Source organism: Eptatretus burgeri, chromosome 4 (genome assembly GCF_056783735.1).
Source record: "Eptatretus burgeri isolate ZD-2024b chromosome 4, Ebu_testis_v1, whole genome shotgun sequence".
Classification (NCBI taxonomy): Eukaryota; Metazoa; Chordata; class Myxini; order Myxiniformes; family Myxinidae; genus Eptatretus; species Eptatretus burgeri.
Window position 1 is genome coordinate 138,928,813 of NC_140964.1, and position 19,227 is coordinate 138,948,039.

At 44.9% G+C, this 19,227-nt stretch overlaps 1 protein-coding gene, 1 long non-coding RNA gene and 1 pseudogene across 6 annotated transcripts in view; 1 reads left to right on the top strand and 2 right to left on the bottom strand.

The window, feature by feature from the left end:
* Positions 1 to 19,227, bottom strand: part of LOC147029228 (uncharacterized) — an 80,357-nt gene that overhangs the window by 38,284 nt on the left and 22,846 nt on the right. The window lies entirely within an intron of this gene.
* On the top strand, positions 133 to 7,244 carry LOC147029229 (uncharacterized). 4 transcript variants are annotated; one of them, XR_015056848.1, is made up of 4 exons: positions 133 to 359; positions 516 to 646; positions 3,924 to 6,739; positions 6,861 to 7,244. It is a non-coding gene; the product is annotated as an uncharacterized LOC147029229 (long non-coding RNA). The 4 variants fall into 4 exon arrangements; XR_015056851.1 differs by having other exon boundaries at positions 134 to 359; positions 3,921 to 4,019; XR_015056850.1 differs by having other exon boundaries at positions 135 to 359; positions 3,924 to 4,019.
* Positions 4,165 to 19,227, bottom strand: part of LOC147029230 (uncharacterized) — a 71,900-nt pseudogene continuing 56,837 nt past the window's right edge. The window contains exon 5 of the transcript XR_015056846.1: positions 4,165 to 6,077. The product of XR_015056846.1 is annotated as an uncharacterized LOC147029230 (transcript). The remainder of the gene's footprint in view (positions 6,078 to 19,227) is intronic.

Here is a 19,227-nt window from a genome sequence, read left to right on the forward strand (position 1 = left end):
ACTCGCATCATTCTTCTTCCTCTTTCACAAAATCACTTTTATTTTCCTTTCAATCACTGATCCCATAATAGTCGTTGACGAATCATATTATTCTTCTTCTTTTGATTTTTAATGTCGATCTTCTTCTTCTTTTTCTGTTTCACGGCGCGGTCGGAGACGCGAGACCCCATTAACGCCAGAAACGCAAACTCATCGATTCCATTCACATTCTCGGGGTCGGACATCCGGGAACTTCGCCGACCCATAATGCAATGTTCCCATAGCAACGCTGGCGAAGGGGAAAACAAAGTCCCTCATTCGCTCGGATCGCCCCGTGTATGTGGCGCCAGCGCACGGCACTCGACTCGTAGCTGTTACAAGTTGGTTTCTTTCGGAGCTTTTATTACACATCATCATTATTATTATTATTATTATTATTATTATTATTTACAACAATGCAGAGAAGTTGCTGTGTTTTCAGTTGTACTAATAACAAGGCAAAAAATTCAGAACTCTCCATTTTATCTCATCCCAAGTCAGGCGACTGAACCGGAGAGGAGACTTTTGTGTGTCGGAACCATCGATCGAGGTTCGCAAGGTGCCGTGGGGAAGCTTTGGGAGCCGCAGTCCGATTACACCTTCGTTTGTTCAGCGCACTTTGTGTCAGGTTAGTGGTGTATTTGTGTTATAAAATGGGAATAACCAGAAATAATGGACAATCAGTGAGTTTATAAATAATATGGAATAGGCAAAGCCTGGAAGCGAACGTAGAATTCTTCTTACATTCTCTTCTTCAATACATCAAATTAAACAGACTTTTTGCTCTGATTTTTCGGACATTTGTGCATACAACTTGTTCACAACTGTATACGTGCCAACTATACCGTGGTACGTGAAAGCGCCGCACAGCTGATGATTTTGACAGATCTGAGGTCAGTCAGGTGCATCGCAGACGATGCTGCAATTTCCAGTTACTTCGGCTTGGGTTCGGGATCAGCGATCAAATAATGTAAATCACGATTAAAAATTATTTTTTTACCTCAACGTGACCTTCACAACAACAGCGACACCGCCTAGAACAGGATCTCATCTAAAAAAAATATATTACCTCAACATTACCTTCACAACAACAACTACACCACCGAGAACAGGATCTCATCTGAAAAAATAAATATTAGCAGGAGAACGGTGAGGACAGTTGTCGAAGAGGACAGTTGTGAGAGGAACGTGGCTGAGACGGACGATCTCGTTTTTGCTCACCTCTCGGGATGACAAAATGGCTACGCCATTCTCGTGTCATGCTGCGAATTTGCCTGCACAATGGAGAAAGACAGTCTTAGACTGTTTGGATGAATCTTGAAGTTGCACGATGATGAGAAAGAGAGGAAGAGGAGTGCTCTCATCGAACTGGGCGTTATCCCATTGTTATCCGTTATCCCGGAAGCATTTCGCAAGTTTATTCGCTTTCATGATCATTTGTTCAGCAACCATTGGTCCGAACGTCACAAAATCTTCGCGATACTCAACTCATGTAGAATTTAGTAATAATTATGATGTCAATGGAAACTTGATACGGTCAGCATTTTGGAAAAAAACAAAAAATTTTGGACCTCGATATCTCCAAAACTGCTCGATGGAAAAAAAATTGAAACAGCTCATTATCAAGTACACCTCATGAGGAATAAGGGCTGTTGACCATGACATCATCAGTCCCTTCATTATGATGTCACAATTCGACAAATACAACGCTTTATCCAATCATAATGAAAATGATTTAGCATTACCTAAGCAACGACATTGTTATGGATCTGGGGTTCGAGTTTCGCCACGAGGTGAAGCACTCTTGTTCCTCCCAAACACCAGGTCCAGAGGCCACCGAACACAGATAACTCCGCAATCCAGCGGGTGCTGAGCAACCATGAGTGCCGATTGGGACTGCCAATCCGGCAGTGTTACACAATTTAGTGTGGTACCTTTCGTGTGGATGGCCGCACCAAGGGAGGGGGGTGGGGGCGTCTCGTGTTCTCGATACGTACTCTGGTTAACTCGCCGAATCAGGTGGAACCGAGTGGAGCTGCGAGTGCGCACCAGCGAACAAGAGCAAATTTTGTGGGGTAAAGTTACCCAGCTAATTATGTTAGGACCATACTGGACCAATGGAGGAAAAGACAGGACAAAATGGGGACAATCACAATAAAATCAATTTATTTATAAAGCAAGGGTGAGGAAAGGCATGTGGAATAATAAAAGGTTATCATACAAAGGCATTATGTACAGCAGGGGAAAGCAAGGATTGATGAGATGCAGCAAAATAAATGCAATTATATACAAAAAGAAGACATGGGGCAGATCTAAATCAATCAAAACTTCGACAATCTTAATTCTGCTCACCAAACACCCACTCAAGGAAATTAGAAAGAAAGAGAGATGAGGAAAAGCTTGAGGTGTTGACGACCTCTTTTTGTTGCAGGCGTGGCCGACGGCCCCATGCATCCCAGTCAAAGAGAAGGGGGAAGAGGGAGGAAAACTAAGTGTCAACTCTGTGGTCAGAGGACGTGTGATGATTGGCAGATGAGGTGTAATGCAAAGAGAAAAGAACATGTGAGAGGATAGACCACCAAGAGCGGAAAGAAATCTGTTCGTGTAAATGTTTATGCCATCTACTTGGACTGCGTCTGGCGTCGGGCTCTTCCACTCGGTCATGGACTCTCTTGCGATTCGTTCTACCACTCCTCAACTCCAAGACCAAAGAGCGATTCAGATCACAAGAAAAGAGAAGAGAAGGGCAGGCGGGGCAGAGAAGAGAGTGGGCCAGAGAAGAGATTGTTCTTTTATACTTTGGTTTTTGACCCAACATACCCTGAAGACAAAGTGGGTTGTATCAAAGCGGGGTTGCATCAAAGCAGGGCAACTTGGAACCCTGTCATATCTGCTCGAAGTTATAAAGTGGCCCGTCTAGTAATTATCCCCCGCCAACCAACGATGTTGGCGGGGGATATAGAAATGAGTTCCGTCCGTCAGTCACATTTCGTTTCCGCAGCTTAACTACAAATCACTTCAAGATATATTTACGAAATTTGGTACACATATCAAGCAAGTGGTGAACTGGTGCCTTTTGATATTTAGAGATTTCCCCAAAAAAAATTTCTGTCACTTTCCATGGAAACAAGTTGGGTCTTAAGAAATAATTGTGGAAGTTAACCTTTGTTTCCAGAGCATAGTTGCAAAACTATTCATGATTTCTTTATGAAATTTGGCACACACATCAAGAATAAATTGAACTGGTGCCTTTTGCTACTTGTCCTCATTTACTTATGGCGGGGGATATCGAAGACTTTGTCTTCAACGGATGCTTGTATTCTTTTTATCCCCCCGCCAACCAACGAAGTTGGCGGGGGATAGAGAAATGGGTTCCGTCCGTAAGTCCTTCCATCCGTCACATTTCGTTTCTGGAGATGAACTACAAATCCAAAGATATACATACGAAATTTGGTACACATATCAAGGAAGTGGTGAACTGGTGCCTTTTGATATTGAGAGATTTCCCCCAAAAATTTTTCGTCACTTTCCATGGAAACAAGTTGGGTATTTAGAAATAATTGAGGTTAACCTTTGTTTCCAGAGCATAGTTGCAAAACTATTAACTATTTCTTAATGACATTTGGTACACACATCAAGAACAAATTGAACTGGTGCCTTTTGCGACTTGTCCTCATTTACGATGGCGGGGGATATCGAAGACTTTGTCTTCAACGGATGCGAGTTATTATTATGAAAGCCAATATGACTTGGGTCTGAATCATCGTTGTTGCTGTAGTGGTGTTAACCCGTGTCTGCATGAGGCTTAACACAATATCACCTTGACAATGGTATATTGTCAGCAAGGCAATAATTTCATTGTTTTAAGAACTGTGTTGCACTTATTTTTTTATATTTCAAAGCAGACACCTGTGGATGTTGGTGTAGAAATGATTTCATCAACCAGGGTAAACCAATCGGAAAGCCATGAAGACTCGGCAATTTCTGGGGTAGCCACAAAGGTTGGTAAGCATTTTACTTTGTTTATACCGTATTTATTTCCTGTGGCTGGAGAACATAAAAGAGCAATGAACAATTAAATGAAAAACTTACTCTCTTCCTGTGCCTTTGGCAAAATATGTACGGGAAGTGGATCGCGAAAGTGCATTTACAAGTTGAATCTCCACCGATTTTTTTTTTTTTTTTGTATACATTGTCGAGGCTCATATGAGAGCGAACACACAACGCACAGCAAAGGGGGCAGGAGACCAGAGGGGCGAGAGAGGGCAGAACAAAACATTGGGGAACAGAGACATGAGGAGATCTGAGGAAGGGAGAGGAATGGAGCGAGGAACATGGGGTAAAGAAGAAGGACACCTCAGGGACTTTCAGGATCTGACATGATAGGAATCTTTCGGGAAGGAAAGCAGGGAATTTGAAGGAGGTGGCGTTGGGGTGGATTAATGGGATAGAAATTATCATGGTTTTGGATAGGTGAAGATAAGAGGAGTTGGTGAACAGCTGTTTTGCAGACCTCGAGGGAAGAGTGAGATTGAAGAGAGTCTTCTTCTTCTTCTTTCGGCTGTTCCCGTTCGGGGTCGCCACAGCGGATCATCCGTATGATCCGCACAGTCATTTGGCACATGTTTTTACGCCGGATGCCCTTCCTGACGCAACCCTCGTCGCCTCTTACGACACAGGGATATGGTACACCTATTTTTACCGGGGTATACACCGGCCCAGTATACTGGTACTCATTTCGCCGACCTCGGAAGGATGAAAGGCTGAGTCAACCCCCTGGTGTATTAATTCAGTGTCCCGACGGGGCTTGAACTCAGGACCTTTTGGATCCCAAGCTGCTGCCCTAACCACTGTGCCAACACCAGGCTTGGGATTGAAGAGAGTGTGGGAGTTTATTTGAAAGGCGAGAAAAAAGAGGAATGAAAGAGTGAAGGTGATTGTTCATTGGAGAGAGGGAGGACTTCAAAATTAGTCTTGTTGTGAGTAAGTCCTCTTTGCTGATCATGTTACGCATTTTTTGTGTTGTACCTGGGGATCTTCTTTTATTCCGAGGTGTTTGTGGGATGCTTCGTTTTCGAGTTGCTGTGTTATCTGGTCTTTTTTATAGATGTATTGCATGCTCTCGTGCGTGGAACCTCATGTGGTGATTCAAATCGCTTTTTTGAGAGAAACCTTTATCACATGTGGAACATTTGGAAGCACGCTCTCTTGTGTGGCTGTTCAGGTGCTTCTTCAAACTGCCTTTGTATGAGTAACCTTTATCACATGTGGAACATTTGTAAGGACGCTCTCCTGCATGGATCCTCATAGGCACATTCAAATGTTCTTTCAGAGAGAAACCGTTATCACATGTGGATCATTTGTGAGGTCGATCTCCTGTATGGATCTTCATGTGCTTCTTCAAATTGCCTTTGTCTGAGAAATCTTTATCACATGTGGAGCATTTGTGAGGACGCTCTCCTGTGTGGATCCTCATATGCATATTTAACTTGCCTTTTTGAGAGAAACCTTTATCACATGTGGAGCATTTGTGAGGACGCTCTCCTGTGTGGATCCTCATATGCTTATTTAAATGGCCTTTTTGAAAGAAATATTTTTCACATGTGGAACATTTGTAAGGTCGCTCTCCTGTATGGATTCTCATATGTGTATTTAAATGGCATTTTTGAGAGAAACCTTTATCACATCTGGAACATTTGTGAGGACGCTCTCCTGTGTGGCTCCTCATGTGCTTATTCAAAGTGCATTTTTGAAAGAAACCTTTATCACATCTGGAACATTTGTGAGGACGCTCTCCTGTGTGGCTCCTCATGTGCACATTCAAAGCGCATTTTTGAAAGAAACCTTTGTCACATGTGGAACATTTGTAAGGATGCTCTCCTGTGTGGATCACCATGTGCTGATTCAAAGTGTATTTATGAGAGAAACATTTATCACATGTGGAACATTTGTAAGGACGCTCTCCTGTGTGGATCCTCATATGCTCATTCAATCTACATTTACGAGAGAAACCTTTATCACAGACAGAGCATTTCTGTGGAAGTTCTCCACCATGGGTCCTCATGTGTATTTTGACATTTCTTGGTGAAGTAAAATCCTCACTGCATCCATTGCACTTATTATGCATTTGCCTTTCAATAACCTTTTTGGGTTTGTTTAATTTAATAGTGATCTTTTTGCTGTTTTCATCAGACGTGCACTTGTATTTTGAAGGTTGTGAGTCTTGTACTTTGGAGTGTTTCTTCAAAGTCGATATCTTCTTCACTGTGACACTGCTTCTGGACCTTATCTGCCCAATTGGACTTCTTGGTTGTTCTACAAAAACAAAGAACAAGTTATTTTACGTTTTTTTGTCAAGCTCGAAATGCAAAATATTTCATAATTTCGAAAATTTTATAAACCCTGAATTAAAAAAAGATTGAATATTCATTTTGTAGGTTTCTGCTCACCTGTTGAATAACAAACAGGACTGCCATTTGTCAAATGAACATCTGAATCTTCCTTTGCAGAATAATATTTTAAAGTTTCTAAGATCGATGAACCGTTGTGTCGTCTGGATTCCATATTTACAGCAGAGACATCACCTGAATACAATGAAGGACATGAAGTTTAAAACACTGCAAAATATAAATCCACTCAATTGGAAGTATGCAATAGACGTCACTTCTGCTGTAGGACCGTGGCTCCATAATGCTGCCACAATTACAGTGGCGGAAACGAGGTGTTTACAATGACAAATATATGTATGTGTCATGTGTATGCATATATGTATATATTGTAAGAAAAACCATGTTCTCACCCAAATTAGTGTCCCACCCACGGCATCACGTGACCTTTTTCAGGCTCCCAGGGATTGGTTGGCCAGTCGGCACGTGGTGGGTGGGCCGCGTCAGAGGTGGGGCGCCATTGTTGGCGACAGACGTGGCTCGAAGATCGCGAGTGGAAAAATATATCGAGCGCTCCAAATCGCGTGTTTGAATGCGATTTCAAGTGATTCTCAAGACTCTCGACAGCACCGTCTTAAGAAATGAGTTAAATCTGGAAGAGTGTTATCGTTATTCCCGGATATCGTTGAGCGGAGTTGTACGACCTGTTTTTGGAACTCTATTGTTGCCAAGAGTTCTGGCAGGTTTTTTGTGCTGTGTACTCAATTCTGTTACCAGCCATTTTTTGAGATCGAGCCAATAAAATATTGTGCCTACCCCGAGAGGCCGATACAAAACACAGTGGTGTGTTTTGTTGTTCTCTTTGTCCACACGTGGACTGCTTGAAGCTCGGACATTAACGTCAGTATTCCGTGCTGGAAGATATCAACAGCCGGGATCGCGACAATATACGTACATAGATATATACATATACATTTATATGTGTGTGTGCAGGAGCTGGAGTTTGGAGCAACCATTTCAGAGGTTCGGTGTTTTCCCTTCTCGACTCAGTGTGACCATAAATTAATGTCTTTAAGCTGTAAAATAATTGTGCGAACTCTCTTGTGTTGACTTCCGGTTCGGGGGTGGTTTTATATCTATATATTTTTTTAGATCCTCGTGGAGGATCTCTAAGTCTTACTCATGTTGTTTCTTGTTTCACAGCCTCCAGTTTTCATCAAACTTCCTGAAACTTGGCGTACAGATGTAAAAATATCCTGCACAGACAGTAACGATCTCCGATTTTGGAAATGCTTCCGAGAAAAAAAGTTAACATCATAATATCGCCGCTAATGGAAATCCCCCATACCATTATCTCCGAAACTAGTTTGTTTCACAGCCTACAGTTTTCATCGAAACTTCCTGAAACTTGGCACATATATGTAAAAATACTCTGCGCAGACAGTAACCATCTCTGATTTTGAAAATTCTTCCAAGGAAAAAAAGTTATGACGTCAAAATATCTCCACGAATGGAAATCGCCAAAAAAATTATCTCCGAAACTTGGCAAGCTTTTTGAATTCTGTTTGCAGGAGTCGAACAGGGCATTAGCAGAGATTAATTACCGCATATATGTTACATCACGATGACTATGACGTCATATCAATTTTTATGACGTCATTCCTATTTTTTGACAATTTTTTGTTTCACAACCCAGACTTTTCATCGGATCTTCGTGAAACTTGCCATGTATATGCAGAAAGCCCACGCGCAGGCAGTAACCATCTCCGATTTCGGAAATTCTTCTGAGAAAAAAAGTTTTTATCATAATATCGCCGCTAATGGAAATCGCCAATACCATTATCTCCGAAACTAGGCAAGCTGTTTGAATTCTGTTTGCGGGAATCAAGCCGGGCATAAGCCCAGATAATTTATCGCAAACCTGATACATCACAATGTCAAATTCGTTTTTATGACGTCATCATTAAGAGGACGAGGATCTTAGCTCATTCGAGCTTGTTCTGTTACATCTTCGTCCATATGTTGTTGTCATATCCGATCATAAACGCAACCCTTGTCAAATGATGTAAGGACGCCAAAGAGGAATTTTGTGGACACGCTGTGTGTGTGTATATGTGTGTCTTTTCAGTGACGATTCGACTCACCAGACACTTCAAACTCTTCATCGACGAAAAATGCTTGTTCTTTGAAAAGCATTTAAAAATGCTTCACTTTCCTTATTTTTTCATGAAGAGTACCCCACCTTCACCATAATCTATTCCTCTTCTTCAAAAGAATATCTTCATTGTCCAATTTGCGAATTTGGAATCAGCATCCCTCCACTTCCTGTCCCCTTTTTCTGCCCTCATTTCACCCCAACAACTCAATGCTTCCCCTGGACCTGACCAACTCAAACCTTGCACAGTACTTTATTTCTTCATTCCCCTCACCTCATCCTCTGGAAGTTCCACAGCCCCAACTCACACCCTCTCATCTCCCTACTCAGGTCCCTACTCTCATCTCCCTACCCCACGACCCCTAAGTCCAGCAAGTCCTCATCTCATCCCCTCCCACCTTCCACCCATCCTGCCCCTTCCCACCTGCACCTTTTCAGCCTACACTCCTCCTCCAACGTCCCTCACCCTCCAAGCTTCCCACCCTCTTAAGACCTTATCCCTATCCCTCACTGTGTGTACCTCAAACATCTGAGGCCTCTGCTACATCCCGACAGATCTCTCAATCCAAGCTGCAGCTTACAGCCCAGACATTATCAGTGCAAAAATCATTTCTCCCATAGGATGTCCCTCACACCATCCATGCCGATACGAGTGGTAAACAAACTACTTCCTTCATGTGGATAACTTAAATGTGCTGTCAAACATGGAACACTTTGGAATGTCATCTCATTTCAAATAAAAAATATTGACTTGGTATATCAAGAATCTAAACGTCTTCAGCAGCACAAAATTGTTCCAAAAGAGATTCCATAAGTTACAAGAAAAAACACATTAATGGTTGAATATCAAGGTATTTCTTGACATGCTCGTGTGTATAAAGTAGTGACATACCAGACTTGGGTGTTAATCCATCATCCTGACAGTGGAGTTCGCAGACATCACTGAAACCGATTCCATGGAAATCAGGAACATTTTCCAGCTGCACATTTTGGAATCCAACAAACTTTTGGCAGAAACTGGAAAGTTCTCGAATAGCATTCTCCAAGTTGACGAACACACTTCCCAACAGAGAAGATCCGGCAAGCTGGACAACCTGTGGCTTCAAGAAAGATTTCACAAATTTACAGAAGTCAGCGTACATTGCAAATTTAAATTTCTCTTTGGTGAGTGATAGGAGCTCTGTTCGCAATGAGTCAGAGTCTGTACAAGCTCGAAGAACCTTCCGATTCTGAATTCCAAGTACATTGATCACTGATTGGGCTGTTTCTGCTCTCAGACCTTGTGATTGGAGCCATTCCAAAAAGTTGTCCATTTCACCGATGAGCTGCCAGGGACACAATGGTAATGTTAAAAAGGAAAGATTGTACATGTAATTTTCTTTACTCTGTATTTTAATCCAATCAATGTGGGGGTTTACAGCCAGTTTGTTCACCCCATGTGGGCTGGCAGGATGGCCTTGAGGTGGGCACACTTGCCGCTGAGTTGTCCAGCTTGGGTGTGAATCCCGATGTGGCTATACACTGTCACCGTGGTGTTTCACAGACAGGGAAAGGGATCAATGTGTGTGCCGTCCTTCAGATGAACGTTCAACTGGGCATCCCCTCTCACAGCATTAGTTGGTGGATATTAAAGACCCCACGACATCTTTCCTGAAGAGTAGGCGAATTATCACTGGCACAATGCCCAAATTTCTTCTCTAATTTACAGCGTCACTGCATCAACGGTACAGCCACACTCGAAGCAATGATGTAACCAGCAGCCACTGAAAACAAAATGAAAGAATGATAAATGAAAGTGCCCCATCACCAATTCACCTCCACTCTTCCCCCTTGCTCTCCAATTATTATTTCATGAATCAGCATTTAAATCAATGTCCGAAACCAAAAAGGCAATGCATCAACAGGAACAACAAGGTTGCACAAAACAAGGACACAACAAACAGAAAAGCCATGGTTGGGAAGAACCTCTTATTCCTTTTCTTCCTCCTCATTTCCCTTTCACTGACACCCAGCAGGACTGAAAACAAAACCTGCCAAAGGGCAGAGGAGCTCGTGAGCCAAAGCCATCCATATCTGGTGCGAACTGCATCTGCGGACGTCCTCCTGCAGTCGGTTGCCTTCCCGAGGAGGTTGGTCGCAGGATTTGCACTCCGGCCACCAAGAAACACTTCACTCTGCAAAACACACTGTTGTGTGTGTTGGGGTGGTGCTGAGGTGTCATTCACCAGAGTCTCCCCGGGTTAAACTGAGGCTCTTCCTTCGGGTGGGTGCCTGCAGTGTCCTATCCCGAAGAGATGGGGATGAGCCAGGCATCTGCCTGGGGTATGGTCTGACAGCGACACCTGGAGTACTGTTGGAAAGCTGACACAGCGACATGCTGTGCTCATGCTTCCAATGAATGAATGAATGAATGAATTTCCCTTCACACAGCGTGAGGCCGAATATGATCAATCTGCTGCTGCTTCACACAGGACACCGCACGCAAGAGTTGTCTTCAGAACCCCCTCTCCATTAGTTCAACATTTGAAAAACTTCTGAGGGGGGTAGTGAGTATAGGCAGTGGTGATGGGTGGAGCAAGTGCAGGAAGTAGTGAGGGGTAGTGAGGGAAAGCAGTGGTGAGTTGGTGGTGAGAGCAGACAGAGGTGAGGGGGGAGCAAGGGTCTTGTCAAGGGACAGTGTGTGGTTGATGTAGTCTGTTCTGGACCCCGAAGTCCAGGGAGTCCAGACGGTTTTGTGGGAAGGAGTCCAGATGGTTTTTGGGAGTCCATGGGGGTTATGGATATGGTGTGAGAAATGGAGAAGGTGAAAGGATCTTGGAGTTTGCTGATGGAGCTGATTTGTTGCTCTGTAATACTCAATTCCAGAAAGCGAATAATAAGCTTATTACATACACGTCAGGTGGGTCGAAGACAACCATTGACGACCTGATGGTGTGACGGCGAGATAGGGGAAACCCCCGGGACACAAAGGTGATCCCAGGGGAGGTGACTGTTTCGCAGCACCACCTGGTTGTCTGCGATATAAGGGTGAAAGGTGCGCGGAGAATTCAGCGGGTGAAGTACCAACCGAGGATGAAGGTGTGGAGGTTGAAAGAGGCGTCAGTGAAGGAAGCATTAAGAGAGAGGCTGAGTATGGTAGAGGATGATGTGGTTGAGCTTGAAAGTGGCTGGATGTCAATGAAAGATAATCTATCGGGAGCCGTTGGTGAGGTATGTGGATGGACAAAAGGACCACCGAGGCACTCGGAAACATGGTGGTGGGGTGATGAAGTTGGAAAGCCGATTGAAGAGAAGAGGAAGAAGTTCAAGGAATGGCAAAAGGTAAAGGATACGGTGGAAGAAGAGGCAGCACATGAAAGTTATAAGGTAGCTAAGAAGGCTGCAAAGAAAGAGCGAGCAAAGGCGCAGGAGGCCCAGAGAAAAATGTTCGGAGAACGCTTGGATTCGGAGTAGGGTAAGAGAGCGGTATTCAGGATTGGAGAGAGGGAGAGAGGGAGAGAGAGAGAGAGAGAGAGAGAGGGGGAGAGAGAGAGGGGGAGAGAGAGAGAGAGAGAGAGAGAGAGAGAGAGAGAGAGAGAGAGAGAGAGGGGGAGAGAGAGAGAGAGAGAGAGAGAGAGAGAGGGGAGAGAGAGAGAGAGAGAGAGAGAGAGAGAGAGAGAGAGAGAGAGGGGGAGAGAGAGAGAGAGGGGGGAGAGAGAGAGAGAGAGAGAGAGAGAGAGGGGGGGAGAGAGGGGGAGAGAGGGGGGGAGAGAGGGGGGGGGAGAGAGGGGGAGAGAGGGGGAGAGAGGGGGGAGAGAGGGGGGAGAGAGGGGGAGAGAGGGGGGAGAGAGGGGGAGAGAGGGGAGAGAGGGGGGAGAGAGGGGGGAGAGAGGGGGGAGAGGGGGGAGAGAGGGGGGAGAGAGGGGGGGAGAGAGGGGGAGAGAGGGGGGAGAGAGGGGGGAGAGAGGGGGGAGAGAGGGGGAGAGAGGGGAGAGAGGGGGAGAGAGGGGGGGGAGAGGGGGAGAGAGGGGGAGAGAGGGGGGAGAGAGGGGGAGAGAGGGGGAGAGAGGGGGGAGAGAGGGGGAGAGAGGGGGAGAGAGGGGGAGAGAGGGGGAGAGAGAGAGGGGAGAGAGGGGGGGAGAGAGGGGAGAGAGGGGGAGAGAGGGGAGAGAGGGGGAGAGAGGGGGAGAGAGGGGAGAGAGGGGGAGAGAGGGGGAGAGAGAGGGAGAGAGAGAGGGGAGAGGGGGGAGAGAGGGGGGGAGAGAGGGGGAGAGAGGGGGAGAGAGGGGGAGAGAGAGGGGGAGAGAGGGGAGAGAGAGAGAGAGAGAGAGAGAGAGAGAGAGAGAGAGAGAGAGAGAGAGAGAGAGAGAGAGAGAGAGAGAGAGAGAGAGAGAGAGAGAGAGAGAGAGAGAGAGAGAGAGAGAGAGAGAGAGAGAGAGAGAGAGAGAGAGAGAGAGAGAGAGAGAGAGAGAGAGAGAGAGAGAGAGAGAGAGAGAGAGAGAGAGAGAGAGAGAGAGAGAGTTGATGTGACGGGGGTGAGTTGCTTGAAGGATGAAGTGGGACAAATCGTTGTGGACTCAGATGGAATTAAAGGTAGATGGAAGAGATATATGGAAAGGCTGTTGAATGTAGAAAATGAATGGGATAGCAACATCGAGACTCACCCAGTTTTAGGACCAGCAGAGAAGATAACTGAGAGGAAGTTGAGGAAGCTAGAAGAGCAATGAAGAGTAGAAAAGCAGGAGGGCCGACGGTAGTGTGGGAGATACTGTATGTTGAAGGCAGCGGGAAGTTGGGGTGTGAAGAGAATGACAGAGATCTGTAATCTGGTGGTGAAAGAAGGCTGCATTCCAGTGGATTGGGAACTGAGTACCCTCCTCCCTCTGTACAAGGGGAAAGGTGACCCTCTGGACTGTGGCTCCTATAGAGCAATAAAGTTATTGGAGTCTGGAATGAAGGTATTGGAAAGGCTGTTGGAGAAGAGGATAAGAAAGAAGGAAGAGGAACGACAGATGCAATTTTTATTGTAAGGCAGCTGCAGGAGAAGTACATGGAGAAGAGGAAGAAGTTGTTTTTTGGGTTTGTTGATCTGGAGAAAGCATTTGATAGGGTTCCACGTGAAGTTATGACATGGGCATTGAGGAAGTTAGGAGTGGAGGAATGGTTGATCAGAGTAGTGATGGCAATGTACGAGAGAGCACGCACAGCTGTAAGGACGAAGGACGGGAACAGTGGTGAGTTTGAGGTGAGGGAAGGAGTGCAGCAGGGGTCGGTACTAAGTCCACTTCTATTTGTAGTTGTGATGGAGGTGCTGGCTCGGAGGGTAAAGGAGGGTTTACTGTGGGAGCTGCTACATGCAGATGATCTGGTGTTGATTGTAGAGAGGATGGATGGACTGAAGGAGAAGATGAACAAGTGGAAGAAATGTATGGAGGCAAAAGGTTTGAAGGTGAATATCGGAAAAACGAAGGTGATGGCAAGTGGTAAAGCATGTGGTGAGGTGGAAAGGACTGGGAAGTGGCCATGTGCTGTGTGCAGGAAGGGTGTCAAAGTGAACTCCATTCAGTGTACAATGTGTGCTGAATGGGTTCATCGAAAATGTAATGGGGTGAGAGGGTCATTAACCAGTGTGGCAGCTACATTCAAGTGTAAGGTGTGCATCGAGGGAGCAGCAGATGAAGGAATTGTTGAGTTGGATCTTGGAGATGGTGTGAAGCTGGAAGGTGTGAAAACATTTTGCTATCTCGGAGACATGCTGAATGGAGAAGGTGGATCAGACTCTTCGACGGTTGCTAGAGTGAGATGTGCATGGAAGAAGTTTTGGGAACTGAGTGGCGTGCTGACGAAGAGGGGAGTGTCATTGAAGCTGAAGGGAAAGGTGTATGCTACATGTGTGAGGAGTACGATGATTTATGGGAGTGAGACATGGGTACTGAACATGGAGCAGCAACAAAGGCTGGAAAGGGTGGAAATGCGAATGGTTCGGTGGATGTGTGGAGTATCGTTGAGAGAGAGGAAGACAAATGATGACCTGCGGAAGATGATGGGAAAAAGAGTCTGTGATGGATGTTGTGAAGAGAAACAGGTTGAGATGGTTGGGTCATGTGTTGAGGAAGGATGAAAGTGACTGGGTGAGAGGAGTGTTGGAAATGAGTGTCGTCGGAAGTAGAGGACGGGGAAGACCGAGAAAAACTTGGTTCAAGGTGGTGGAAGAGGAAATGTGGGCAAGGGGATGAAGAAGGGGAGATGCAGAAAACAGGGTAAAGTGGAGAAGATTGTCATGGGGCCCGCAAGGCTAACCCCTTCTTTTGCGGGGAAAATGGCCTTTAAATGCTTGTGTGTGTGTGTGTGTGTGTGTGTGTGTGTGTGTGTGTGTGTGTGTGTGTGTGTGTGTGTGTGTGTGTGTGTGTGTGTGTGTGTGTGTTCGTGTTCTTGACCCCGAAACTGCCTCCAACAACCACCCCCCCTTCTCCTCCACCAAAATTTGTGTTATTTTTATTTCTTTTGAAATTCTTACCTGCCCTTCCCTGGTGATATCCCTTCACTTGCCCCACTTTTCTTATCCCCACTCTCCCCCACCCCAACCCCCTTGTTAAATTGAGTTGTTGGCTTGATGGATTTATTTAATCTGAATGGTGGTGTCGGTCGAGCACAGACATGACAGACCAAATTTGAATTGCCACCTCCTGTGCCAAATTTCCTTGTTAATACCTGTTGCACACGACATGACCAAAAGTATGTGGACAGCCTTTCTGATTGGCGGATTCGACTAGTTCATCCACACCCATTGCTGACAGGTGTATGAAATCAAGCACACAGCCATGCAATCTCCATCGACAAACATTGGCAAGAGAATGGGCCGTACTGAAGAGCTCAGTGATTTCAATGTGGCACCGTTATTGGATGCCACCTTTCCAAAAAGTCAGTTTGTCAAATTTCTGCCCTGCTGGAGCTCTCCAGTCAACTGAAAGTGCTGTTATTGGGGAGTGGAAACATCGAGAAGCAACAACAGCTCAGCTGTGAAGTGGTCAGCCACACAAGCTCACAGAACGGGACCACCGAATCCTGAAGTGCGAATCCAAAAAATTGCCTGTCGTCGGTTGCAACACTCACGACCGAGTTCCAAACTGACTTTGGAAGTAACGCCAGGACAAGTATGCTCGTCGAGAGCTTCATGAAATGGGTTTCCATGGACGAGCAGCCGCATACAAGCCTAAAATCACCATGCACAATGACAAGCCGCCATTAGAGTCTGGACCACTGGAAATGGGTTCTCTGGAGTGATGAACCACGCTTCACCATCTGGCAGTCCGACGGACAAATCAGAGTTTGGCGGATGCCAAGAGAACGCGACTTGCACAAATGAATAGTGCCAACTGTAACGTTTGGTGGAGGAGGAATAATGGTCTGGGGCTGTTTTCCATGGTTCAAGCTGGACCCTTTATTTCCAATGAAGTGAAATCTTAATGCCACAGCAGACAATGACATTCCAGATGATATCTGTGTTTCCAACTTTGTGGCAAACAGTTTGGGGAAGGCCCTTTCCTGTTTCAGCATGACAATGTCCCCGTGCGCAAAGCGAGGTCCATGCAGAAATGGTTTGTCGAGGTCGGTGTGAAAGAACTTTACTGGTCTACACAGAGCCCTGACCTCAACCCCAAACACCTTTGGGATGAATTGGAATGCCTCCTGTAAGCCAGGCCGAATCACCCAACATCAGTGTCCGACTTCACCAATGCTCTTGCAGCTGAATGGAAGCAAATCCCCGCAGCAATGGTCCAACATCGAGTGGAAAGCTTTCCCAGAAGAGTGGAGGCTGTTATAGCAGCAATGGGGGGGACCAACACCATATAACTACCCGTGATTTTGGAACGAGATGTTGGACGAGCAGGTGTCCGCATACAGTATTTTTGGCCATGTCGTGTATCTTCGTGGCAGGCAAACCCAAATGTGTCACCCCAGGCAGTCAACTGGGTCACCTGCCCCTAAATCCGGCCCTGGCCCCACCATCTCTTTTTTAATAATAGGCCAATGCTGTTTTTCTGGCGAATTCTGAAACACAGAAACACTCCTTGGAGAAAAATTTTAAAAATAAAAGTTGCTTCAAAATAATCCAAACCTGCAGGAACATTACATTTTTTTTTCAATCAGATAAAAAAATTTGAACCTGGGAAGTGTAGAAAGTTGGGTGGTGTCGAAAGAGTGGTGTCAAAACCAACTGGGTGGTGCAGAAAGCAACAGACCGCTGCATCCATATCTTTGCTGTTAAATATGATTTTAGAATTTTACACGATAGATCTATGTGTGTCATCATATGCTGGTTCATCCATCCGTTTGTGTGTAACATTCCTTTCATCCGTGAAAGATATCATTTGACTGCAATGTTGGTTAGGTCAAAGAGATCTACTGGGTATTAAAAGGTATGAAGGTCTTCAGAGTCAAAAGGAGTCTCAGGGTCTTCGGGGTTCGAAAGGGATGAAGTGGATTGAAAGGGTCTTGGAGGTCTGTGTTCCAAAAGGTGTAAAGGGCCGCAAAGGGTCTTAGGAGAAAAGATTGGGGTGAATTATATGCTGAATGGAACAAAAGCACACTTGGTAAACCAAGCACAGCATGCCAAGTCTGAACATCATAACATATCCCTCACTGGAGGTGAGCTTTCAGGAACATTCTCCAAGCAGGATGAAGATTGTTCAATTAGTGCCACAGAGGGGATGGCTGAAAGGGATGGAAGATAAAATAATTTGGTTGTCTTTAACCTTCCTGAATCTTCTCCAAATATTTCCAAAGGTTGGCAGAAAGCAGACTTCAAGTCTGTGCAGAATTGATAGAGATCGGAACACAGGTGGGAGGAATACATGTGAATCATGTCATTTGGCTGAGGGCTGGGGGTATTGGACATGACCAGAACGTGGTCCTCGAGTAGCACTTGTTGAGCAAAAGGATATATCAACGAAAAACAGAGTCCTCCAATGCCTGGTGTTGGCTTCACGGTTAAGGTGGCTGGCTGAAGATCTTCGGGTCTTGAGTATGAGCTCCTGTCATCCATTGAATTAACACCAGGTGGGGTTAACAGCTTGTCATCCTTCTGAGGATGGCAAAATGAGTAGCAATGCACTGGTGATAGAGGGCACTAAATTAGCAGCACAGTCATGCCCCCAGAAAATGATGCAACCAGCAACCACAGACTGCACACGACAGCTCGCTGCTTGTTCCGACAAGCAGTTCTCGGAAGAGTCTGGGTCGTTCCATTTCCTAATGATGGAGCCCACTGTGCTCTTGGGAACTTTCAACACTCCAGAAATTGTTTTTGACCCTTCCCTAGATCTGTGTCTCCTCACAATTCTATCTCGGAGCTCCACAGACAGTTCCTTGGACTTCTTTTTGCAGTTTCTGCTCTGGCATGAACTGTCAACTGTGGGACCTGATATAGAAAAGTGTTTCTTTCAAAATCATGTCCAATCAATTGAGTTTGTCACGGGAGGACTCCATTCAAGTTTTCGATAAATCTCAAGGATGACCAAAGCAAAATGGATGAACCTCAGCTCAATTTGGAGTGCCAGATCAAAGTGGTTGAATACTTTTTGACTCAAGACATTTCAAGCTTTTCATTTTTTATAAAATTGTAAAGATTTCTAAAAACATGTTTTCACTTCGTCATGACAGGGAATTTTGTGTAGATTGGTGACAAAAAAAAATTACATTTAATCAATTTTGCATTGAGGCTGCAACACAACAAAATGTGAAGGGGTGTGAACACTTTCTGAAGGCACTGTCTGGTCTCGAGCTGTTTTTATTAAATCTCCCTGAGATTGATGTCATCACTTCCTCTGTACATGCAGAGTGTTATCAACACCTGGCAAGCTTTGTCACTGCGTCTTGAGACCAACCAGAGAGTTGGTGTCAAAGCCACCCAATGCTCGCCTGTTTATACATTTATCGTTTTTAAGACTCGTCGAATAATATTTTGTTTAAAGCATTGCAATGAAGTCTGATCGAAATAATTTTAAAGCAATAAAAGTATTGGTATATTGTAATCAGTAAAAAATAGTGGTAGATAAAAACATTAGAAAGGAAATAACTTGCACCAAAAACTTTAACATTTTCACGCTGACGCTCTCGCCGGGGATATCGCAATCGCTCTCTGTTCTTTGAACAGGCGAGCTATAAATGTGTTTTGCAAAAAAATTAACCCTTGATTATTCTTTTTGACGTATTCATGAATTGTTTATTTTTTGTTTCCTAAAATAGTTTCTTTTTTGCTCACATCTGCTTTGTAGAATGTTTTTTTTTTTAAATATATTTTTGCAATGAAAGGACATAAAAGCAAAGTGTCAAGTCTGTCTCTGTCTCTGTCAGCAAAGCCAAGGGTGGTATTTGCATGTCGAAAATAATCAGTGAGTGTGTCAGTGAGTAAGTATCCTCCATAACTCCAAAACCATGAAACCAAGTGGTACAAAATTTTGCATGCACACCAAGGGAACCCCAAGGGAGTGTGTGAATGAAAACTGGGTGTTGGGGTAAATTTAAACACTCCTTTTAAAGATAATTTAGGGGGTGCTCATTCCAAAACAAACAAAATGAACCTTACAGAAATGGTGGCACACCATCTTCGTCAGCCTTCTGTCACATCGCTGGTTGAAACCGGCATTTTCTTCGTCCTGCTCATAAACACCTCAAATTGAAACTACG